General features: G+C 48.7%; 1 protein-coding gene across 1 annotated transcript in view; it reads left to right on the plus strand.

The window, feature by feature from the left end:
• The window catches only part of DNAH8 (dynein axonemal heavy chain 8), a 9,979,189-nt gene that overhangs the window by 5,752,078 nt on the left and 4,201,907 nt on the right, over positions 1–25,204 (plus strand). The gene's annotated exons all lie outside the window — the stretch shown is intronic.

Below are 25,204 nucleotides of genomic sequence, written 5' to 3' on the forward strand. Positions count from 1 at the left end.
GCCCCGGTGCACTTCCGGCGGAAATCCTTTGTGCACAGCCAAGCCTGGGTCCACGGCACTCTAACCTGCATTGCACGACTTTCTAAGGTGGTCTCCGGCGACGTGGGACTCCTTTGTGTAACTTCGGGTGAGCACCGTTTCACGCATCCTCGTAGTGCCTGTTTCTGGCTCTTCTCCGGGTGCTACCTGCTGTTAAGAGGGCTCCTTGTCTTGCTCGACGTCCCCTCTACCTCCTGGTCCAATTTGCGACCTCCTGGTCCCTCCTGGGCCACAGCAGAGTCCAAAAACTCTAACCGCACGATTTGCAGCTAGCAAGGCTTATTGGCGTTCTTTCGGCGGGAAAACACTTCTGCACGACTCTCCACAGGGAGTGGGATCCGTCCACCAAAGGGGAAGTCTCTAGCCCTTTACGTTCCTGCAGAAACCTCTGCTTCTTCTGTCCAGTAGAAGCTTCTTTGCATCCACAGCTGGCATTTCCTGGGCATATGCCCATCTCCGACTTGCTTGTGACTTTTGGACTTGGTCCCCTTGTTCCACAGGTACCCTAGATTGGAAATCCACGGTTTTTGCATTGTTGGTTTGTGTCTTTCCTGCATTATTCCTCTAACACGACTTCTTTGTCCTTAGGGGAACTTTAGTGCACTTTGCACTCACTTTTCAGGGTCTTGGGGAGGGTTATTTTTCTAACTCTCACTATTTTCTAATAGTCCCAGCGACCCTCTACAAGGTCACATAGGTTTGGGGTCCATTCGTGGTTCGCATTTCACTTTTGGAGTATATGGTTTGTGTTGCCCCTATCCCTATGTTTCCCCATTGCATCCTATTGTAACTATACATTGTTTGCACTGTTTTCTAAGACTATACTGCATATTTTTGCTATTGTGTATATATATCTTGTTTATATTTCCTATCCTCTCACTGAGGGTACACTCTGAGATACTTTGGCATATTGTCATAAAAATAAAGTACCTTTATTTTTAGTATAACTGTGTATTGTGTTTTCTTATGATATTGTGCATATGACACTAAGTGGTACTGTAGTAGCTTCACACGTCTCCTAGTTCAGCCTAAGCTGCTCTGCTAAGCTACCATTGTCTATCAGCCTAAGCTGCTAGACACCCTATACACTAATGAGGGATAACTGGGCCTGGTGCAAGGTGCAAGTACCCCTTGGTACTCACTACAAGCCAGTCCAGCCTCCTACAGGAGAAATATAGCAAAGTTCACAATATGATGTGGACTGGACAAAACTGACTTGCTGGGTGTGAGAAAGTAGCCTCTTTCTAGCCTTGTTACCCCCACGTTTGGCCTGTTTGTGAGTGTATGTCAGGGTGTTTTCACTGTCTCACTGGGATCCTGCCAGCCAGGGCCCAGTGCTCATAGTGAAAACCCTATGTTTTCAGTATGTTTGTTATGTGTCACTGTGACCCTGCTAGCCAGGACCCCAGTGCTCATAAGTTTGTGACCTATATGTATGTGTTCCCTGTGTGATGCCTAACTGTCTCACTGAGGCTCTGCTAACCAGAACCTCAGTGGTTATGCTCTCTCTTTACGAATTGTCACTAACAGGCTAGTGAGCAATTTCACCAATTCACATTGGCATACTGGAACACCCTTATAATTCCCTTGTATATGGTACTAAGCTACCCAGGGTATTGGGGTTCCAGGAGATCCCTATGGGCTGCAGCATTTCTTTTGCCACCCATAGGGAGCTCTGACAATTCTTACACAGGCCTGCCACTGCAGCCTGAGTGAAATAACGTCCACGTTATTTCACAGCCATTTACCACTGCACTTAAGTAACTTATAAGTCACCTATATGTCTAACCTTTACCTGGTAAAGGTTGGGTGCTAAGTTACTTAGTGTGTGGGCACCCTGGCACTAGCCAAGGTGCCCCCACATTGTTCAGGGCAAATTCCCCGGACTTTGTGAGTGCGGGGACACCATTACACGTGTGCACTATACATATGTCACTACATATGTATAGCTTCACAATGGTAACTCCGAACATGGCCATGTAACATGTCTAAGATCATGGAATTGTCACCCCAATGTCGTTCTGGCATTGGGGAGACAATTCCATGATCCCCCGAGTCTCTAGCACAGACCCGGGTACTGCCAAACTACCTTTCCCGGGGTTTCACTGCAGCTGCTGCCAACCCCTCAGGCAAGTTTCTGCCCTCCTGGGGTCCAGCCAGGCTTGGCCCAGGAAGGCAGAACAAAGGACTTCCTCAGAGAGAGGGTGTTACACCCTCTCCCTTTGGAAAAAGGTGTCAGGACTGGGGAGGAGTAGCTTCCCCCAGCCTCTGGAAATGCTTTGATGGGCACAGGTGGTGCCCATCTCTGCATAAGCCAGTCTACACCGGTTCAGGGATCCACCAGCCCTGCTCTGGCGCGAAACTGGACAAAGAAAAGGGGAGTGACCACTCCCCTGACCTGCACCTCCCCTGGGAGGTGCCCAGAGCTCCTCCAGTGTGCTCCAGACCTCTGCCATCTTGGAAACAAAGGTGCTGCTGGCACACTGGACTGCTCTGAGTGGGCAGGGCCAGCAGGTGACGTCAGAGACTCCTTCTGATAGGCTCTTACCTGTGTTGCTAGCCTATCCTCCTTCCTAAATAGCCAAACCTCCTTTTCTGGCTATTTAGGGTCTCTGCTCTGGGGAATTCTTTAGGTAACGAATGCAAGAGCTCATTAGAGTTCCTCTGCATCTCTCTCTTCACCTTCTGCCAAGGAATCGACTGCTGACCGCGCTGGAAGCCTGCAAAACTGCAACATAGTAGCAAAGACGACTACTGCAACTCTGTAACGCTGATCCTGCCGCCTTCTCTACTGTTTTCCTGGTGGTGCATGCTGTGGGGGTAGTCTGCCTCCTCTCTGCACTAGAAGCTCCAAAGAAATCTCCCGTGGGTCGACGGAATCTTCCCCCTGCAACCGCAGGCACCAAAAAGCTGCATTACCGGTCCCTTGGGTCTCCTCTCAGCACGACCGGCGAGGTTCCTCGAATCCAGCAACTGTGTCCAAGTGACCCCCACAGTCCAGTGACTCTTCAGTCCAAGTTTGGTGGAGGTAAGTCCTTGCCTCCCCATGCCAGACTGCATTGCTGGGAACCGCGACTTTTGCAGCTACTCCAGCCTCTGTGCACTTCCGGCGGAAATCCTTTGTGCACAGCCAAGCCTGGTTCCACGGCATTCTAACCTGCATTGCACGACTTTCTAAGTTGGTATCCGGCGACGTGGGACTCCTTTGTGCAACTTTGGGTGAGCACTGTTTCACACATCCTCATAGTGCCTGTTTTTGGCACTTTTCCGGGTGCTACCTGCTGCTGAGAGGGCTCCTTGTCTTAATCGACATCCCCTCTGTCTCCTGACGCAATTTGCGACATCCTGGTCCCTCCTGGGCCACAGCAGCATCCAAAAACACTAACCACATGATTTGCAGCTAGCAAGGCTTGTTGGCGGTCTTTCGGCGGGCAAACACTTTTGCACGACTCTCCACGGCGTGACGGATCCGTCCTTCAAAGGGGAAGTCTCTAGCCCTTGTCGTTCCTGCAGAAACCTAAGCTTCTCCTGTCCAGTAGAAGCTTCTTTGCACCCACAGCTGTCATTTCCTGGGCATCTGCCCATCTCCGACTTGCTTGTGACTTTTGGACTTGGTCCCCTTGTTCCACAGGTACCCTCGACTGGAAATCCATTGTTGGTGCATTGCTGGTTTGTGTCTTTCCTGCAGTATTCCCCTATCACGACTTCTATGTCCTTTGGGGAACTTTAGTGCACTTTGTACTCACTTTTCATGGTCTTGGGGTGGGCTATTTTTCTAACCCTCACTATTTTCTAATAGTCCCAGCGACCCTCTACAAGGTCACATAGGTTTGGGGTCCATTCGTGGTTCGCATTCCACTTTTGGAGTATATGGTTTGTGTTGCCCCTATCCCTATGTGTCCCCATTGCATCCTATTGTAACTATACATTGTTTGCACTGTTTTCTAATACTATACTGCATATGTTTGGTATTGTGTACATATATCTTGTGTATATTTCCTATCCTCTCACTGAGGGTACACTCTGAGATACTTTGGCATATTGTCATAAAAATAAAGTACCTTTATTTTTAGTATATCTGTGTATTGTGTTTTCTTATGATATTGTGCAAGTGACACTAGTGGTACTGTAGGAGCTTCACTCGTCTCCTAGTTCAGCCTAAGCTGCTCTGCTAAGCTACCATTATCTATCAGCCTAAGCTGCTAGACACCCTATACACTAATAAGGGATACCTGGGCCTGGTGCAAGGTGTAAGTACCCCTTGGTACTCACTACAAGCCAGTCCAGCCTCCTACAAGAAGTTTCTGATGGATACAACTACCTGTGGATTCCTCACCTAATGAATACTCCCATGGCGCCAGCATTCGACGGAAATCTTCTTACTATTCTCTGCACGTCGACGAGGACGTCACTCTAGCCCACGCGACGCCGTCTGACGTCATACAGGCAATAAGAGGTCCTCGACGACGTGCGGACGTCAGTTCCCTTTTTTCCGTGCATTCGAAACGGTTATCTTCGAGGGAGCAACTGTTACTTTTGTGGTTACAGTGTATTTTTGCTGCGTAGTCTTTCGCTGTAGTAATAATGTCGCAGAGAAAGTCTGGATTCAAGCCTTGTCGTGAGTGTGGAGGCAAGATGTCGGTGACGGATCCTCATTCCGATTGCCTTTGGTGTTTGAGCTCCGACCACGACGTCTCGACTTGTGATTCATGCCAGCACATGAATCCAAAGGCCCTCAAGGAACGTGAGGCGAAGCTGTTTATGGCGAAATCGCAGGAGAAGCATCACAAGAAGTCTTCTTCTCCAAGACATCGGCATCATCGAGACTCCCGGCGCCGTAGAGAATCTCGGCGTCATTCGAAGGAGACTCGTTCCAGGTCTTCGGATCGGCGCCGAAGGACATGGGAGATCAGTCCCACGGTTACGCCGCATCCTTCTACGCCGTTGCCCTCTCCGGCGTCTCCAACTTCACCTGGACAGGCGTCGGTGATTGAGGTATTGGAGCCTCAGGTGTTTTCTCCGGCGTTGCAGACGTCGAGGCCGGCGTCGGGGTCGCCTCCGAGACAGGCACCCCAGTATCCGGCTTTTCCCACCCCTGGAGCCGATAGTTCCGCATTCTTGAATGCGATGTATGCCATCTTCCAACAGATGGCTCCAGGGGGTGCTCCGGCTGGGCCTTTGGCCTTTTCATTGGGTGATCCTGCGCCTCTACGGCCGGCTCCCTTTATGCCCTTTCTCCCTTTTGGGAACGTGGGCTCGGCGCCAGTGTCGGCGCCGGTGGCCGCTCCGGTGGCTTCAGAGGGTTTGGCCCCGGGGATTTCCATCCCGTTGACGTCGGGATTTCGGCCTGTGACTCCGGTGGGTCCATCTGCTTCAACTGCTCTTTCGTCGGCGCCGAAGTTACCTGTGGCGCCGGACGCGGCGTCGGTGGCTTCTGAAGATCGGCGCCGATCTTCGACTTCGGCGGAGGCATTGTCGACTCCGCGTATTGAACAACGGCTTCATTCGAGGAGACGTGCTCTCCGTGTATTAGAGGAGCAGGAGTACCAACGAGCCCTGGAGGAAGGAGAGCTAGAGGACTCGGGTGATGGGCTGCGTGGTCTGGATTCGGTCAGTGGGCTGGACACTTCCCCTGAGTGGGATCTTTCGTCCCCGGGAGAATACACTGAGGAGGCTGCTTCCTTTCATGCAGTGGTACGGAAGGCAGCTAGTTTTTTAGACCTGCCTTTGCCGGTGGTGGAGGCTAAACAAAACCTTCTAACAGAGGTGCTACATCCGGCCTCAGCTGCGGCGGAGCCTCTTTTGCCATTTAATGACGCTCTGCTGGATCCGGTGTTAGAGGTGTGGAAGAGGCCGGCATCTTCCCCAGCAGTTCACAGAGCCGTGGCCAGGAGGTATCGGGCGGCTCCGACTGACCCTGGTTTTCTGTCTAGGCACCCTACGCCGGAGAGCTTTGTGGTGCAGGCCTCCTGTTCATCTAAGTCTGCGCCTGGTTCTTTCCCGACGGTGCCTGGGGACAGAGATTCAAAGAAACTAGAGGCGCAGTCCAAGAAGATTTTTTCGTCCTGCAGTCTGGCGTTGAAGGCCACCAACGCAACCTGTATCCTGGGGAGGTATATTCATGCTCTGATGGATGACATTTCCTCATCATTTACAGAGCTTCCCCAGGGTCTTTTGGATCTTGTTTCAAATGCCCAGGCTGCTGCGACCCAGATTATCCAGACGGGACTGGATACCACCGACTCGGTAGCCAGAGCAATGGGCACAACTGTGGTGGCAAGGAGACAGGCCTGGCTCCGTAACTCGGGCTTTTCTGCGGATGTACAGTCCACATTGTTGGATCTCCCGTTTGATGGGGACAAACTGTTTGGAGCCAAGGCTGATTCGGCCTTGGAACGTTTTAAGGAGAGCAGGGCCACGGCTAAGTCGTTAGGGCTCCAAGCTCCTTCTTCCACGGCCTCTTCCAGATTTTTCAGGAGGTTTCGTGGATTTGGGCGTGGCTCTTCCTCCTCTTCCTTTCGGGGAAGATATCAGCAACCTGCCTCTTCCCATCCCTATAGATCTTTTAGGGGGAGAGGTAGGGTCCGCACCAGAGGAGCCTCTCAGCAGCACTCTGCCTCTTCCTCATCCTCTGGCGGGGTGCAGCAGGGGAAGCAGCCTTAGGCTTCCACCATTTCCCACTCACTCCTCTCCTGTAGGGGGAAGATTACAGCATTTTTTCACCAAATGGAAGACTGTTACAACGGACAATTGGGTTCTCAGTATTGTGGGAAAAGGCTACACCCTTCCCTTTCGGGAGTTCCCGCCCCTCATCCCGCCCCGTCCTTCTTATTGTTCAGAAGAACACCTCCTGTTGCTAGAACAGGAGGTACAAGCCCTCCTTTCAAAGGGCGCGGTGGAGTTGGTCCCAGAGCAGGAAAGGGGTCGAGGATGTTACTCAAGGTATTTCCTGATTCCCAAGAAGGATGGTCGTTTGAGACCAATCCTGGACCTGAGGATCTTGAATTGGTTCCTCAAGCAGGAAAAGTTCAAGATGCTGACCCTAGCACAGGTGCTTTTGGCGTTGAACAAGGAAGACTGGATGGTGTCTGTCGACTTGCAGGATGCTTACTTTCATATCCCGATACTCAAGTCACACAGGAAGTATCTCCGGTTTGTTGTGGGATCGCAGCACTATCAGTTTGCGGTCCTTCCGTTTGGTCTTACTTCAGCACCTCGAGTGTTCACGAAGGTGATGTCGGTGGTTGCGGCAGAACTCAGAAGGAAGGGGATAGCAGTATTCCCTTACTTGGACGACTGGTTGATCAAAGCCAAGTCCCCGGAGCTTGTGTCGCATCATCTGCAGTCAACAACCCAGTTGTTGTTCGACCTGGGTTTTTCGGTGAACGAGCCCAAATCTCACCTAGAGCCCTCTCAGCGCCTCCTGTTCATAGGGGCAGTACTGGATACAACATTGGGTCGGGCCTTTCCTCCGCCTCAGCGGATTCAAGATATTCAGGATTTGGTTCCAATGTTTCGAAATGGAGCGGTAGTTCCAGTCCTCAAGGTCCTTCGTCTGCTCGGTCTGTTTGCCTCCTGCATTCTGTTGGTCACGCATGCTCGCTGGCACATGAGGGCTCTTCAGTGGTGCCTCCGAAGGCAGTGGTCTCAACACAAAGGGGATCTAGAGAGTACTGTCAAGATCTCCAGAGATGCTGCTGTGGATTTGAAGTGGTGGATTGCAAGCAACAATCTTTCACAAGGAAAGCCGTTCCAGCAGTCGCCACCAGTGGCCACAGTCATAACGGATGCTTCCACTCTAGGGTGGGGAGCTCATCTGGGGGATCTGGAGATCAAAGGCCTTTGGTCTCCAGAGGAACAGATGTTTCACATCAATCTGTTAGAGTTACGGGCTGTACGTCTGGCTCTCAAGGCCTTCCTCCCTTCCCTTCGTGGTCAGTCGGTACAGGTCCTAACGGACAATACTACCACGATGTGGTACATAAACAAGCAGGGAGGAGTGGGGTCGTACCTTCTCTGCAGAGAAGCTCTTCGACTATGGTCCTGGGCAAAGGACCATCAGATTTGCTTGATAGCAAACCATCTGGCCGGAGTCTTGAACGTGCGTGCGGACAGTCTCAGTCGCCAATTCTCGGCAGACCACGAGTGGCGTCTCCATCCAGATCAAGTCCGTTTAATCTTCCAGAGGTGGGGGTTTCCTCGGGTAGATCTGTTTGCCACTCGAGAGAACGCGCATTGTCCGTTATTCTGCAGCCTCCAGTATCCGATGCAGGGAGCGTTGGGGGACGCGTTTCAAATAACCTGGTGCGGCCAGTTGCTTTACGCGTTTCCTCCCATACCCTTGATTCCTCGAGTATTGAGGAAGATTCGCCAGGACCGGGCTCTAGTCATCCTAATAGCTCCGGATTGGCCAAGGAGGGTATGGTACTCCGACCTTCTCCAACTCTCAATGTGCCCTCCGCTCCGTCTCCCTTTCAGGGCATACCTCCTCTCGCAGTCGCAGGGGCAGGTTCTACACCCCAACCTCCAGAGTCTGCACCTACATGCCTGGAGATTGAACGGGGCAACCTGAGTTCCTTCTCTCTCCCGCCTGAGGTAGTGGATGTTATATTAGCGGCCAGGCGACACTCTACTAAATCTATCTACACTAATAGATGGTCTAAATTTGTTGCGTGGTGTGGAGAGAGGCAGATTGATCCTTTGCATGCTCATCTATCGGACGTTTTGTCTTTTGCTCTGTCTCTAGCGCAGAAAGGTTGTGCAGTGGCTACCATTAAGGGTTATTTATCGGCCTTGTCAGCCTTCATATGTCTTCCAGACCAACCATCTTTATTTAAATCCCCTATTGTTATCAGATTCTTGAAAGGTCTTCTAAATAAATATCCTCCAAAGCCATTCGTTATGCCGCAATGGGATTTGTCCTTGGTCCTGACTTTCCTTATGGGGTCCCCTTTTGAACCTATGCATTCTTGCCCCTTAAGGTATTTGGTTTTAAAAACAGTCTGCCTGATAGCTATAACATCAGCAAGGAGAGTGAGTGAGTTGCAGGCCTTATCAGTAAAGCCCCCTTATACAACTTTTTATGGGGATAAGGTGGTGTTGAGGACCAAGGCTGCTTTCCTCCCGAAGGTTGTTTCACCCTTCCATTTGGCTCAGGCAATTACTTTGTCCACGTTCTATCCTCCGCCTCATCCTTCCAAAGAGGAAGAAAGACTGCACCGTCTGGACCCAAAGAGGGCGTTGAGCTTCTTTATTGATAGAACAAAGGATTTCAGGCTGGAGGATCAGCTGTTTATTGGATACGTGGGCAAGAGGAGAGGAAAGGCAGTCCACAAGAGAACACTATCCAGGTGGGTTGTTCTTTGCATTAAAATCTGTTACTCTTTGGCAAAGAAGGATCCTCCTGAGGGCATTAGAGCTCATTCCACCAGAGCTAAGTCGGCCACTTCGGCCTTGGCCAGAGGTGTTCCTGTGGTCGACATCTGCAAGGCCGCAACTTGGTCGTCCCTTCAAACTTTTGCAAAACATTACTGTTTGGATTCTGAGGTTAGAAGGGACGGCCATTTTGCACGGTCAGTGCTGCAGGATTTCTTGGTTTGACCATTTAGGCACCCACCGCCGGGCGTGGTACTGCTTTGGGACTCTATTCATTAGGTGAGGAATCCAAAGGTAGTTGTATCCATCAGAAGAACGAGTTACTTACCTTCGGTAACGACTTTTCTGGTGGATACATTAGCTACCTGTGGATTCCTCACGGTCCCACCCGCCTCCCCGTTGCCTTTCTGGTCTTACCAAGTAATCCTTGAGTACGCTCCTCTTGGTCTTTGAGGGTGCAATAGATGTTGTATATATTATATGTATATAGGTATACATCTTTGTGTATATACTTGATGTGTAGATATATATTTTAAAAAGAGAGAGTTATATATATATATAAAAGATTTACAGTTATTCATGCAATGTTGTGTATTTTTACAATGTAATGGGATGTTGCCTTGCTCTTTCATTGCATTACCTGGTTGTTCTCATGCACGTAAAAAATGATTGGTACTGACGTCCGCACGTCGTCGAGGACCTCTTATTGCCTGTATGACGTCAGACGGCGTCGCGTGGGCTAGAGTGACGTCCTCGTCGACGTGCAGAGACTAGTAAGAAGATTTCCGTCGAATGCTGGCGCCATGGGAGTATTCATTAGGTGAGGAATCCACAGGTAGCTAATGTATCCACCAGAAAAGTCGTTACCGAAGGTAAGTAACTCGTTCTTCTAGCCCTCTTGGTTCTTGCAGAATCCACAGCTTCCACCATCCGGTGGCAGCTTCTTTGCAGCCTCAGCTGGCATTTCCTGGGCATCTGCCCACTCTCGACACTGTCGCTACTCTTGGACTTGGTCCCCTTGTTTCACAGGTACTCAGGTCCGGAAATCCACTGTTGTTGCTTTGCTGGTGTTGGTCTTCCTTGCAGAAACCCCCTATCACGACTTCTGTGCTCTCTGGGAGTTACAGGTGCACTTTACACCTACTTTTCAGTGTCTTGGCAGGGCTATTTTTCTAACCCTCACTGTTTTCTTACAGTCCCAGCAACCCTCTACAAGCTCACATAGGTTTGGGGTCCATTCGTGGTTCGCATTCCACTTTTGGAGTATATGGTTTGTGTTGCCCCTATACCTATGTGCTCCTATTACAATCTACTGTAACTTTACATTGTTTGCATTACTTCCTTTTGCTATTACTGTATATTTTTGGTATTGTGTACATATATCTTGTGTATATTTGGCATCCTCATACTGAGGGTACTCACTGAGATATTTTAGGCATATTGTCATAAAAATAAAGTACCTTTATTTTTAGTTTACCTGTGTATTATGTTTTCTTATGATATTGTGCATATGAAACCAGTGGTATGGTAGGAGCTTTGCATGTCTCCTAGTTCAGCCTAAGCTGCTCTGCTATAGCTACCTTCTATCAGCGTAAGCTGTTAGAAACACCTCTTCTACAGTAATAAGGGATAACTGGACCTGGTACAGAGTGTAAGTACCCCCCGGTACCCACTACAAGCCAGGCCAGCCTCCTCCATTCGTTGTGCAGCGGTGGGATAAGTACTTGCAACTACTTACCACTTTGTCATTGTGTACATTTCATAAGAGAATAATATACAAAACAAGTTCAGTGTATGTACACCTAACCAAAACGTTTTGCTTTTCTTCTCTTACACTATCTGCAAAGTGCTGAAAAGTACTCCTAAAACTTTCAAAAAGTTTCAAAAAGTTGAAAACGTTTTTTTCCTGTTCTTTAAAAAGTCCTAAAACTTTTTCTATCTTTTATCTGTCTCTAAACCTTTTTGTATCATGTCTGATGTACGAACCCCTCTTAACCTGGTCAGTACAACTTATGACCACCTTAACTTTAAGAGCCTAAGGAGTCTCTGCATTGATAGAGGTTTAGTGGTAGGTAAGTACCCTTCTAGAAAGTTACTGTCTAAAATGCTTATTGAGAATGATAAAGCCAAGGGTGGCACCTCATCTGAAAAGTTGATAGATTGCTCACACTCTGACTCAGGGGAGCCCCTTCAGAGAGTGTTACAGGGTTTCCTTCTTAATCTGCCCCTTAGCAGACCACCTAGCAATGCTGGTAGCACTAGAAGCTCCCATCACAGTAGGGATGCTTTTTTGCCTGGAGGCCAGGTTGTTAGGGTGCCAACTGTTAGGGACAGGTCTCCCTCTGCTCATTCAAATCTTTCTTCTGTGTCAAAACATTCCCAACCCACCACAAGATGTTAGAAAGGGAACTCAATAAGTTGAGAGTGGAAGAGACCAGGCTGAAGCTTAAACAGCAACAGCTGGCTCTAGGAAGGGAATCCCTAGACTTAGAAAAAGAGAGACAGAGGTTGGGGTTTGGACCCAATGGTGGCAGCAGCAGTATTCCTGATAGCAATCCTTTGAAAGAGCATGATTCTAGGAATCTGCACAAGATAGTTCCCCCTTACAAGGGGGGGGATGACATTAACAAGTGGTTCGCTGCACTTGAGAGGGTCTGTATGGTACACGGGGTCCCTCAAAGGCAGTGGGCCGCTATCCTACGGCTATCTTTCAGTGGAAAGGGTAGGGATGGGCTCCTTACTGTGAAGGAAAGTGATGCCAATAATTTTAAAGTTTTAAAGAATGCACTCCTAGATGGTTATGGCTTAACCACTGAACAGTACAGGATAAAGTTCAGAGAAACCAAAAAGGAGTCTTCACAAGACTGGGTGGACTTTGTTGACCATTCAGTGAAGGCCTTGGAGGGGTGGTTACATGGCAGTAAAGTTTCTGACTATGAAAGCCTGTATAACTTAATCCTGAGAGAGCATATTCTTAATAACTGTGTGTCTGATTTGTTACACCAATATCTAGTGGACTCAGATCTGACCCCTCCCCAAGAATTGGGAAAAAAGGCAGACAAATGGGTCGGAACAAGAGTGAACAGAAAAGTTCATACAGGGGGTGACAAGGATGGCAAGAAGAAGGATGGTAAGTCTTCAGACAAGGGTGGGGACAAATCTAAAAATGAGTCCTCATCAGGTCCACAAAAACACTCTGGTGGGGGTGGTGGGTCCAAATCCTCTTCTAATCAAGTAAAAAAAACATGGTGCTATTTATGTGAAGTAAAAGGCCATTGGACAACTGATCCCAGTTGTCCAAAGAAAAGCACCAAGCCTCCCACTACCACAACCCCTACTGCTACACCTAGTGCCCCTAGTAATAGCAGTGGTGGTGGGAGCAAACCTACTAATAGCTGTAGGAAAGTACCATCTTGCCTGGCATGTTACCCCCATTTTTCACTGTATATATGTTGTTTTAGTTGTATGTGTCACTTGGACCCTGCCAGCCAGGGCCCCAGTGCTCATAAGTGTGCCTGAATGTGTTACCTGTGTAGTGACTAACTGTCTCACTGAGGCTCTGCTGATCAGAACCTCAGTGGTTATGCTCTCTCATTTCTTTCAAATTGTCACTAACAGGCTAGTGACCAATTTTACCAATTTACATTGGCTTACTGGAACACCCTTATAATTCCCTAGTATATGGTACTGAGGTACCCAGGGTATTGGGGTTCCAGGAGATCCCTATGGGCTGCAACATTTCTTTTGCCACCCATAGGGAGCTCTGACAATTCTTACACAGGACTGCCGCTGCAGCCTGAGTGAAATAACGTCCACGTTATTTCACAGCCATTTTACACTGCACTTAAGTAACTTATAAGTCACCTATATGTCTAACCTTTACCTGGTAAAGGTTAGGTGCAAAGTTACTTAGTGTGAGGGCACCCTGGCACTAGCCAAGGTGCCCCCACATTGTTCAGGGCCAATTCCCCGGACTTTGTGAGTACGGGGACACCATTACACGCGTGCACTACATATAGGTCACTACCTATATGTAGCTTCACAATGGTAACTCCGAATATGGCCAGGTAACATGTCTGTGATCATGGAACTGCCACCTCTATGCCATCCTGGCATAGTTGGCACAATCCCATGATCCCAGTGGTCTGTAGCACAGACCCTGGTACTGCCAAACTGCCTTTCCTGGGGTTTCACTGCAGCTGCTGCTGCTGCCAACCCCTCAGACAGGCTTCTGCCCTCCTGGGGTCCAGCCAGGCCTGGCCCAGGATGGCAGAACAAAGGACTTCCTCTGAGAGAGGGTGTTACACCCTCTCCCTTTGGAAAATGGTGTGAAGGCAGGGGAGGAGTAGCCTCCCCCAGCCTCTGTAAATGCTTTCATGGGCACACATGGTGCCCATTTCTGCATAAGCCAGTCTACACCGGTTCAGGGACCCCTTAGCCCTGCTATGGCACGAAATTGGACAAAGGAAAGGGGAGTGACCACTCCCCTGACCTGTAACTCCCCTGGGAGGTGCCCAGAGCTCCTCCAGTGTGCACCAGACCTCTGCCATCTTGGAAACAGAGGTTCTGCTGGCACACTGGACTGCTCTGAGTGGCCAGTGCCATCAGGTGATGTCAGAGACTCCTTCTGATAGGCTCCTTCAGGTGTTGCTAGCCTATCCTCTCTCCTAGGTAGCCAAACCCTCTTTTCTGGCTATTTAGGGTCTCTGTCTCTTGGGATTCTTTATATAACGAATGCAAGAGCTCATCAGAGTTCCTCTGCATCTCTCTCTTCACCTTCTGCCAAGGAATCGACTGCTGACCGCGCTGGAAGCCTGCAAAACTGCAACATAGTAGCAAAGACGACTACTGCAACTCTGTAACGCTGATCCTGCCGCCTTCTCGACTGTTTTCCTGGTGGTGCCTGCTGTGGGGGTAGTCTGCCTCCTCTCTGCACTAGAAGCTCCGAAGAAATCTCCCGTGGGTCGACGGAATCGTCCCCCTGCAACCGCAGGCACCAAAGAACTGCATCACCGGTCCCCTGGGTCTCCTCTTAGCACGACGAGCGAGGTCCCTTGAATCCAGCAACTCTGTCCAAGTGACTCCCACAGTCCAGTGACTCTTCAGTCCAAGTTTGGTGAAGGTAAGTCCTTGCCTCCCCACGCCAGACTGCATTGCTGGTAACCGCGACTTTTGCAGCTACTCCGGCCTCCGTGCACTTCCGGCGGAAATCCTTTGTGCACAGTCCAGCCTGGTTCCATGGCACTCTAACCTGCTTTGCACGACCACCTAAGTTGTTCTCCGGCGACGTGGGACTCCTTTGTGCGACTTCGGGTGAGCACCGTTTCACGCATCCTTGTAGTGCCTGTTTCTGGCACTTCTGCGGGTGCTGCCTGCTGCTGAGAGGGCTCCTTGTCTTGCTCTACGCCCCCTCTGTCCCCTGATGCAATTGGCGACATCCTGGTCCCTCCTGGGCCACAGCAGCATCCAAAAACCCTTACCACACGATTTGCAGCTGGCAAGGCTTGTTGGCGGTCTTTCTGCACGACTCTCCACGGCGTGAGGGATCCGTCCTCCGAAGGGGAAGTCTCTAGCCCTTGTCGTTCCTGCAGAAACCTAAGCTTCTACTGTCCAGTAGCAGCTTCTTTGCACCCACAGCTGGCATTTCCTGGGCATCTGCTCATCTCCGACTTGATTGTGACTTTTGGACTTGGTCCCCTTGTTCCACAGGTACCCTCGACTGGAAATCCATAGTTGTTGCATTGCTGGTTTGTGTCTTTCCTGCAGAATTCCCCTATCACGACTTCTATGTCCTGTGGGGAACTTTAGTGCACTTTGCACTCACTTTTCAGGGTCTTGGGGTGGGCTATTTTTCTAACCCTTACTATTTTCTAATAGTCCCAGCGACCCTCTACAAGGTCACATAGGTTTGGGGTCCATTCGTGGTTCGCATTCCACTTTTGGAGTATATGGTTTGTGTTGCCCCTATCCCTATGTGTCCCCATTGCATCATATTGTAACTATACATTGTTTGCACTGTTTTCTAATACTATTACTGCATATTTTGGTATTGTGTACATATATCTTGTGTATATTTGCTATCCTCATACTGAGGGTACACTCTGAGATACTTTGGCATATTGTCATAAAAATAAAGTACCTTTATTTTTAGTATATCTGTGTATTGTGTTTTCTTCTGATATTGTGCATATGACACTAACTGGTACTGTAGGAGCTTCACTCGTCTCCTAGTTCAGCCTAAGCTGCCCTGCTAAGCTACCATTATCTATCAGCCTATGCTGCTAGACACCCTATACACTAATAAGGGATAACTGGGCCTGGTGCAAGGTGTAAGTACCCCTAGGTACTCACTACAAGCCAGTCCAGCCTCCTACATTGGTTGTGCAGCGGTGGGATAAGTGCTTTGAGACTACTTACCACTCTTGTCATTGTACTTTTCATAAGAGAAAAATATACAAAACAAGTTCAGTCTGTGTACACATAACTAAAACGTTTTGCATTTCCTCTTTTCACTCTTTTCTAAGTGCTGAAAAGTACTTCTAAACTTTCAAAAAGTTCTAAAAAGTTTTTAAAGTTTTTTTTTGTCTTTCTAAAAATTCTAAAAACTTTTTCTCACTTTTTCTGTCACTTAAACTCTTTCTAAAATGTCTGGCACAGGCCAAAATGTTGATCTGTCCAAACTTGCATATGACCACCTTAGCTGGAAAGGAGCAAGGATTCTCTGTATAGAAAGAGGGTTGAGTGTAGGGAAGAATCCTTCCTTGGAATTATTGCTTAACATGCTTAGAGAACAAGATAAGGCCAAAAGGGCCCCATCTGTTGAAAAAGTAGCTAATGGTTCCCAATCTGATCCAGGGACACCCCTAGGAAAAAATTCAGGAAAGAAACTTCAGAGCTTGCCCATTACTAGACAGTCTAGCATAGTTGGTACTGATGTAGAGTCACACCATACAGATAGTGTTGTCTCACATCATAGCAAGAGCATTCATTCTCACCACAGTAGAAGTGATGTTTCTGTTAACCAAGCTGTTAGGGTGCCTTCTGTAAGGGACAGGTCTCCTTCTGTCCATTCTCATCATACTTCTGTTTCAAGACATGTCCCTCCCACCCACCCTGATGACAGATTGTTGGAAAGGGAGCTCAATAGATTGAGAGTGGAACAAACCAGACTGAAGCTTAAAAAGCAACAGCTGGATTTGGATAGACAGTCTTTTGAATTAGAGAAGGAAAGACAGAAGTTGGGTTTAGATACCCATGGTGGCAGCAGCAGTATTCCCCATAGTCATCCTGCAAAAGAGCATGATTCCAGGAATCTGCACAAGATAGTTCCCCCTTATAAGGAGGGGGATGACATTAACAAGTGGTTTGCTGCACTTAAGAGGGCCTGTGTTGTACAGGATGTCCCTCAAAGGCAGTGGGCTGCTATCCTATGGCTATCATTTAGTGGAAAAGGTAGGGATAGGCTCCTTACTGTGAAAGAAAATGATGCTAATAATTTCCAAGTTCTTAAGAATGCACTCCTGGATGGTTATGGCTTAACCACTGAACAGTACAGGATAAAGTTCAGAGAGACCAAAAAGGAGTCTTCACAAGACTGGGTTGATTTTATTGACCATTCAGTGAAGGCCTTGGAGGGGTGGTTACATGGCAGTAAAGTTACTGATTATGACAGCCTGTATAACTTAATACTGAGAGAGCATATTCTTAATAATTGTGTGTCTGATTTGTTGCACCAGTACTTGGTGGACTCTGATCTGACCTCTCCCCAAGAATTGGGAAAGAAGGCAGACAAATGGGTCAGAACAAGAGTGAACAGAAAAGTTCATACAGGGGGTGACAAAGATGGCAACAAAAAGAAGGATGGTAAGTCTTCTGACAAGGGTGGGGACAAATCTAAAAATGAGTCTTCATCAGGCCCACAAAAACACTCTGGTGGGGGTGGTGGGTCCAAATCCTCCTTTAATCAGAACAAGGAAAAGAAACCATGGTGCTATTTATGTAAAATAAAAGGCCATTGGACAACAGATCCCAGTTGTCCAAAGAAAGGCACCACAGCTCCTACCACTACAACCCCTACTGCTACACCTAGTGTCCCTACTAATAGCAGTGGTGGTGGGAGCAAACCTACTAATAGCCAATCCAAGGGAGTAGCTGGGCTCACTTTTGCTTGCCCCAATAACTTGGAGAAGTACAAGCAACTAACCCTAATAAATGGTGTTGAGGTCCAGGCCTACAGGGACACAGGTGCCAGTGTCACAATGGTGATTGAGAAACTGGTGCACCCTGAACAACACATACTTGGACACCAGTACCAAGTAACCGATGCTCACAACATAACACAAAGCCACCCCATGGCTGTTGTAAATCTCAACTTGGGGGGGGGTAACTGGTCCAAAGAAAGTTGTGGTAGCTTCAGATTTACCTGTAGACTGTCTATTAGGGAATGATTTGGAGACATCAGCTTGGTCAGATGTGGAGTTGGAGGCCCATGCAGCAATGCTGGGCATTCCAGGGCATATTTTTGCTTTGACAAGGGCTCAGGCCAAAAAGCAAAAAGGACAGGGAAGCTTGGATCCTGGAACAATGGACCAAGTGCTCCCTAAAGCTAGGGCTAGTAGAAGCAAACCACTTCCTACTATCCCTCCCTCTACAGTGGATTCTACTTCTGAGGAAGAAGAATTCCCTCCCTGTGCAGAACCTACACCAGAGGAGCTGGAAGCAGACACTGCTGAGCTTTTGGGTGAAGGGGGGCCTGCCAGAGAGGAGCTGAGTGTGGCACAGCAAACCTGTCCCACATTAGAGGGTCTCAGACAGCAAGCTGTCAAACAGGCTAATGGGGATGTCAGTGACTCTCACAGAGTTTACTGGGAGGACAACCTCTTGTACACTGAGCATAGGGATCCTAAACCTGGAGCTGCCAGGAGATTAGTGATTCCTCAGGAGTACAGAAAGTTCCTCCTAACACTGGCACATGACATTCCCCTAGCTGGGCACCTGGGTCAAATGAAAACTTGGGACAGATTGGTTCCATTGTTTCATTGGCCTAGGATGTCTGAGGACACAAAGGAATTTTGTAAGTCCTGTGAAACCTGTCAAGCCAGTGGCAAGACAGGTGGCACTCCAAAGGCACCCCTTATCCCACTGCCTGTGGTTGGGGTTCCCTTTGAAAGGGTAGGGGTTGACATAGTTGGCCCCCTTGACCCTCCTACTGCTTCAGGCAATAGGTTTATCTTGGTGGTAGTGGACCATGCCACAAGATACCCTGAAGCAATTCCTTTAAGGACCACTACAGCTCCTGCAGTGGCAAAGGCCCTCCTGGGAATATTTTCAAGGGTGGGCTTCCCAAAGGAAGTAGTATCAGACAGAGAAAGCAATTTCATGTCTGCATACTTAAAGGCCATGTGGAAGGAGTGTGGTGTAACGTACAAGTTCACAACACCCTATCATCCACAAACAAATGGACTGGTGGAGAGATTTAATAAAACTCTCAAAGGCATGATTATGGGACTCCCTGAAAAACTCCGCAGGAGATGGGATATCCTTCTACCATGCCTCCTTTTTGCCTACAGGGAGGTACCCCGGAAAGGAGTGAGCTTCAGCCCCTTTGAACTTCTTTTTGGACACCCTGTTAGGGGTCCACTCACACTTGTAAAGGAGGGTTGGGAACAACCTTTAAAAGCTCCTAAGCAGGATATTGTGGATTATGTACTTGGCCTCAGATCAAGGATGGCTGAGTACATGAAAAAGGCCAGTAAAAACCTTCAGGCCAGCCAAGAGCTCCAGAAGCAATGGCATGATCAGAAGGCTGTTTTGGTTCAGTACCAACCAGGGCAGAAAGTGTGGGTCTTGGAGCCTGTGGCCCCAAGAGCACTCCAAGATAAATGGAGTGGACCCCACACAATTGTTGAAAAGAAGAGTGAAGTCACCTACTTGGTTGACTTAGGCACTGCCAGGAGTCCCCTTAGGGTGCTCCATGTCAACCGCCTGAAACCCTACTATGACAGGGCTGATCTCACCCTGCTCATGGCAACAGATGAGGGACAGGAAGAAGACACTGATCCTCTACCTGATCTCTTCTCTTCCACAGAACAAGATGCTCTGGTGGAAGGTGTAGTTTTGTCAGATTGTCTTACTGCTGAGCAGAAAGACCATTGCATAAATCTCCTAGGACAATTTTCAGAACTCTTCTCTACTGTGCCAGGCACCACTTCTTGGTGTGAGCACACTATAGATACTGGAGACAGTTTACCTGTCAAAAGTAAGATCTATAGGCAGCCTGACCATGTCAGGGACTGCATAAAGCAAGAAGTTCAGAAAATGTTGGAACTAGGAGTGGTTGAGCACTCTGACAGTCCATGGGCTTCCCCTGTGGTACTGGTACCAAAACCCAATTCTAAAGATGGAAAGAAGGAAATGCGGTTTTGTGTAGACTATAGAGGTCTCAACTTGGTAACCAAAACTGATGCTCACCCTATACCCAGGGCAGATGAGCTTATAGATACACTGGCATCTGCCAAGTATCTAAGCACTTTTGATTTGACTGCAGGGTATTGGCAGATCAAATTATCAGAAGATGCTAAATCTAAGACTGCATTTTCTACCATTGGAGGACATTACCAGTTTACTGTAATGCCTTTTGGTTTGAAAAATGCACCTGCCACTTTTCAGAGGTTGGTGAACACAGTCCTGCAAGGGCTGGAAGCTTTCAGTGCAGCATATTTGGACGATATAGCTGTCTTTAGCTCCAGTTTGGATGATCACCTGGTCCACCTATGGAAAGTTTTGGAGGCCCTGCAAAAGGCAGGCCTCACTATCAAGGCTTCAAAGTGCCAGATAGGGCAGGGTAAGGTGGTTTATCTGGGACACCTTGTTGGTGGGGAACAGATTGCACCACTTCAGGGGAAAATCCAAACAATTATTGATTGGGTTCCCCCTACCACTCAGACTCAGGTGAGAGCCTTCCTAGGCCTCACTGGGTACTACAGGAGGTTCATTAAGAACTATGGCTCCATTGCAGCCCCTCTTAATGACCTCACATCCAAGAAAATGGCTAAAAAGGTATTATGGACAGCAAACTGTCAGAAAGCTTTTGAGGAGCTGAAGCAGGCCATGTGCTCTGCACCTGTCCTGAAAAGCCCTTGTTACTCTAAAAAAATTCTATGTCCAAACTGATGCATCTGAATTAGGAGTAGGGGCAGTCCTATCACAACTTAATTCTGAGGGCCAGGATCAACCTGTTGCTTTTATTAGTAGGAGGTTGACCCCTAGAGAAAAGCGTTGGTCTGCCATTGAGAGGGAGGCCTTTGCTGTGGTCTGGGCTCTGAAGAAGTTGAGGCCATACCTGTTTGGCACTCACTTCATTGTTCAGACAGACCACAAACCTCTACTTTGGCTAAAACAAATGAAAGGTGAAAATCCTAAATTGTTGAGGTGGTCCATATCCCTACAGGGAATGGACTATACAGTGGAACATAGACCTGGGAGTAGCCACTCCAATGCAGATGGACTCTCCAGATATTTCCACTTAGACAATGAAGACTCATCAGGTCATGGCTAGTCTTATTGTCCTTCGTTTGGGGGGGGGGTTGTGTAGGAAAGTACCATCTTGCCTGGCATGTTACCCCCATTTTTCACTGTATATATGTTGTTTTAGTTGTATGTGTCACTGGGACCCTGGTAACCCAGGGCCCCAGTGCTCATAAGTGTGCCTGAATGTGTTACCTGTGTAGTGACTAACTGTCTCACTGAGGCTCTGCCAATCAGAACCTCAGTGGTTATGCTCTCTCATTTCTTTCCAAATTGTCACTAACAGGCTAGTGACCATTTTTACCAATTTACATTGGCTTACTGGAACACCCTTATAATTCCCTAGTATATGGTACTGAGGTACCCAGAGTATTGGGGTTCCAGGAGATCCCTATGGGCTGCAGCATTTCTTTTGCCACCCATAGGGAGCTCTGACAATTCTTACACAGGCCTGCCACTGCAGCCTGAGTGAAATAATGTCCACGTTATTTCACAGCCATTTTACACTGCACTTAAGTAACTTATAAGTCACCTATATGTCTAACCTTTACCTGGTAAAGGTTAGGTGCAAAGTTACTTAGTGTGAGGGCACCCTGGCACTAGCCAAGGTGCCCCCACATTGTTCAGAGCCAATTCCCTGAACTTTGTGAGTGCGGGGACACCATTACACGCGTGCACTACATATAGGTCACTACCTATATGTAGCTTCACAATGGTAACTCCGAATATGGCCATGTAACATGTCTATGATCATGGAATTGCCCCCTCTATGCCATCCTGGCATAGTTGGCACAATCCCATGATCCCAGTGGTCTGTAGCACAGACCCTGGTACTGCCAAACTGCCCTTCCTGGGGTTTCACTGCAGCTGCTGCTGCTGCCAACCCCTCAGACAGGCATCTGCCCTCCTGGGGTCCAGCCAGGCCTGGCCCAGGATGGCAGAACAAAGAACTTCCTCTGAGAGAGGGTGTGACACCCTCTCCCTTTGGAAAATGGTGTGAAGGCAGGGGAGGAGTAGCCTCCCCCAGCCTCTGGAAATGCTTTCTTGGGCACAGATGTGCCCAATTCTGCATTAGCCAGTCTACACCGGTTCAGGGACCCCTTAGCCCCTGCTCTGGCGCGAAACTGGACAAAGGAAAGGGGAGTGACCACTCCCCTGACCTGCACCTCCCCTGGGAGGTGTCCAGAGCTCCTCCAGTGTGCTCCAGACCTCTGCCATCTTGGAAACAGAGGTGCTGCTGGCACACTGGACTGCTCTGAGTGGCCAGTGCCACCAGGTGACGTCAGAGACTCCTTGTGATAGGCTCCTTCAGGTGTTGCTAGCCTATCCTCTCTCCTAGGTAGCCAAACCCTCTTTTCTGGCTATTTAGGGTCTCTGTCTCTGGGGAAACTTTAGATAACGAATGCAAGAGCTCATCCGAGTTCCTCTGCATCTCTCTCTTCACCTTCTGATAAGGAATCGACTGCTGACCGCGCTGGAAGCCTGCAAACCTGCAACATAGTAGCAAAGACGACTACTGCAACTCTGTAACGCTGATCCTGCCGCCTTCTCGACTGTTTTCCTGCTTGTGCATACTGTGGGGGTAGCCTGCCTCCTCTCTGCACCAGAAGCTCCGAAGAAATCTCCCGTGGGTCGACGGAATCTTCCCCCTGCAACCGCAGGCACCAAAAAGCTGCATCACCGGTCCCTTGGGTCTCCTCTCAGCACGACGAGCGAGGTCCCTCGAATCCAGCGACTCTGTCCAAGTGACCCCCACAGTCCAGTGACTCTTCAGCCCAAGTTTGGTGGAGGTAAGTCCTTGCCTCACCTCGCTGGGCTGCATTGCTGGGAACCGCAACTTTGCAGCTACTCCAGCCCCTGTGCACTTCCGGCGGAAATCCTTCATGCACAGCCAAGCCTGGGTCCACGGCACTCTAACCTGCATTGCACGACTTTCTAAGTTGGTCTCCGGCGACGTGGGACTCCTTTGTGCAACTTCGGCGAGCACCGTTTCACGCATCCTCGTAGTGCCTGTTTCTGGCACTTCTCCGGGTGCTACCTGCTTCAGTGAGGGCTTTTTGTCTTGTTCGACGTCCCCTGTCTCTTCAGGTCCAATTTGCGACCTCCTGGTCCCTCCTGGGCCCCAGCAGCGTCCAAAAACGCCAAATGCACGATTTGCGACTAGCAAGGCTTGTTGGCGTCCTTTCGGCGGGAAAACACTTCTGCTCGACTCTGCACGGCGAGAGGGATCCGTCCACCAAAGTGGAAGTTTCTAGCCCTTTTCGTTCCTGCAGAAACCTCAGCTTCTTCTGTCCAGTAGAAGCTTCTTTGCACCCGCAGCTGGCATTTCCTGGGCATCGGCCCATCTCCGACTTGCTTGTGACTTTTGGACTTGGTCCCCTTGTTCCACAGGTACCCTAGATTGGAAATCCACAGTTGTTGCATTGCTGGTTTGTGTCTTTCCTGCATTATTCCTCTAACACGACTATTTTGTCCTTAGGGGAACTTTAGTGCACTTTGCACTCACTTTTCAGGGTCTTGGGGAGGGTTATTTTTCTAACTCTCACTATTTTCTAATAGTCCCAGCGACCCTCTACAAGGTCACATAGGTTTGGGGTCCATTCGTTGTTCGCATTCCACTTTTGGAGTATATGGTTTGTGTTGCCCCTATCCCTATGTTTCCCCATTGCATCCTATTGTAACTATACATTGTTTGCACTGTTTTCTAAGACTATACTGCATATTTTTGCTATTGTGTATATATATCTTGTGTATATTTCCTATCCTCTCACTGAGGGTACACTCTAAGATACTTTGGCATATTGTCATAAAAATAAAGTACCTTTATTTTTAGTATAACTGTGTATTGTGTTTTCTTATGATAATGTGCATATGACACTAAGTGGTACTGTAGTAGCTTCACACGTCTCCTAGTTCAGCCTGAGCTGCTCTGCTAAGCTACCATTATCTATCAGCCTAAGCTGCTAGACACCCTATACACTAATAAGGGATAACTGGGCCTGGTGCAAGGTGCAAGTACCCCTTGGTACTCACTACAAGCCAGTCCAGCCTCCTACACTATCCTCATACTGAGGGTACACTCTGAGAAACTTTGGCATATTGTCATAAAAATGAAGTACCTTTATTTTTAGTATGTCTGTGTATTGTGTTTTCTTATGATATTGTGCATATGACACTAAGTGGTACTGTAGGAGCTTCACTCGTCTCCTAGTTCAGCCTAAGCTGCTCTGCTAAGCTACCATTATCTATCAGCCTATGCTGCTAGACACCCTATACACTAATAAGGGATAACTGGGCCTGGTGCAAGGTGTAAGTACCCCTAGGTACTCACTACAAGCCAGTCCAGCCTCCTACAATAGCCAATCCAAGGGAGTAGCTGGGCTCACTTTTGGCAATTTAGTTGGGGTTGGTCTTGTTAGGGAGACCACAGAGGCTGTGCTAGTCTCTGAAGGTGCCATTGATTTGTCCACCTTGGTTGCTTGTCCCCTTAATATGGATAAGTACTAGCAACTTCCCCTAATAAATGGTGTTGAGGTTTAGGCCTACAGGGACACAGGTGCCAGTGTTACCATGGTAATAGAGAAACTGGCCCACCCTGAACAACACCTACTTGGTCACCAGTACCAAGTGACTGATGCTCATAACAACACTCTGAGCCTCCCCATGGCTGTTGTGAATCTCAACTGGGGGGGGGGGGTGTTACTGGTCCAAAGAAAGTTGTGGTTACCTCAGATTTACCTGTAGACAGTCTACTAGGGAACGATTTAGAGACATCAGCTTGGGCAGAAGTGGAGTTGGAGGCTCATGCAGCAATGGTGGGCATTCCTGTGCATATTTTTGCTTTAACAAGGGCTCAGGCCAAAAAGCAAAAAAGACAGGGTGACTTGGATCCTGGAACAATGGACCAAGTGCTCCCTAAAGCTAGGGTTAGTAAAGGTAAATCACTACCTACCATCCCTCCCTCTACAGTGGATTCAACTTCTGAGTAAGAAGAATTTCCACCCTGTGCAGAACCATCACCAGAGGAGCTGGAAGCAGACACTGCTGAGCTTTTGGGTGGAGGGGGGCCTGCCAGGGAGGAGCTGAGTGTGGCACAGCAGACCTGTCCCACACTAGAGGGTCTAAGAAAGCAATCTGTCAAACAGCAAAATGGGGATGTCAGTGACTCTCACGCAGTTTACTGGGAGGACAACCTCTGGTATACAGAGGCAAGGGACCCAAAACCTGGAGCTGCCAGGAGATTGGTTATTCCCCTGCAATACAG

This window comes from Pleurodeles waltl, chromosome 5 (genome assembly GCF_031143425.1).
Source record: "Pleurodeles waltl isolate 20211129_DDA chromosome 5, aPleWal1.hap1.20221129, whole genome shotgun sequence".
NCBI lineage: Eukaryota > Metazoa > Chordata > Amphibia > Caudata > Salamandridae > Pleurodeles > Pleurodeles waltl.